Genomic DNA, 1,251 nt, shown 5'->3' on the forward strand with positions numbered 1-1,251 from the left:
CGACACGACGTGCGCAACGAATCACACACGTGATGCCAGAGGAATTAACACGAGTGGTAACATTACAACAGGATTACAATAGAGCCCACAAGATACATATATTACAACAACGACTCCAACGAGTCAAGATAGAAATAGATACATACAAAGATCCAAATCATACAGAAGATCGAATACGTCCGAGTACGGACAAGATACAAATTGGACTAAGAGTCCCGAAGATAAACGATGGCGTCCATAACCCTGCCCAGGCCAAGCCGGAAGGGTAACCTTGCTAACGTCGTCATCTTGTACCTGTCGAAGTCGGGCCATCGGTTGCCGACAAAAGGGAGGAAGCAAAAGAGAAAGAGGAAAGGCGAGAGTAAGTACCAAGGAACGAACTCCGGCACGTACTTAGCGAGACGAGAAATGGCTATGCTCGCCGGGCGAGTATAAATATATATCGCATGGGGCTATATGGTAGGTTTAGCGGCAGCAAAACTATTACCAATAGAGACACGCTACAACATCCGTCTAATCAGAGAAGATAAGAGAGCGCACAAGATATCAGATAAATACTACACAAACATAACCCAGCCAATTACACATATACCCTTCAACAATTGCGAAGAGGCAATGTAAAAGGCACTCAACGGTGGACAAGTTTTATTAGGTATCAGTTGTAGTAGTGCTATATTACTACGCAAGTTATTATCAGATTATTAGCAACAAGATAACAGTGTAAGTTGTTCTATGATCAAGCTATACAATTCCAAGTCGTCCATAACCGCGGACACGGCTTATCGATAAGATGTACACACTGCAGGGGTTGCCCAAATGTAACCATACGCATGGTCGACCCACTTACGACAGGTGGATGTCTCACAACAAGACCGTTCCCAGTTCAACAAGAAAGTCTAGGGGGGCCACCCGACTAAGCTACCCGTGACGAAGTTCGGCCGTACTCCGAGACGGACCCAGAGGTTGCGTAGGCGTCTAGGCGGGCACTAACGGCCAAGCACTAGATAAGTCGTCTAGCAATTATGCAATGCAGTACAGAAATAAACCACCCGAAGGCAACAGGAAGTAAACACCCGAAGGCAACAGTAATAAATATGCGTGCACCAAAAAAACCAAGGTTGTGGCCCCCTTTTCAACTGACTTGAGAAAAGGTAATGGGTGAGGGGGGGTCCCAGTGAATCCCCACGCATGGGTAGAGCGCTGAGTCTCGGAAACAGATAACAAGAACTCGGGTCCTAGGGGACATTAGCG

The sequence above is a fragment of the Lolium rigidum genome, chromosome 7, assembly GCF_022539505.1.
Source record: "Lolium rigidum isolate FL_2022 chromosome 7, APGP_CSIRO_Lrig_0.1, whole genome shotgun sequence".
NCBI classification, from domain to species: domain Eukaryota; kingdom Viridiplantae; phylum Streptophyta; class Magnoliopsida; order Poales; family Poaceae; genus Lolium; species Lolium rigidum.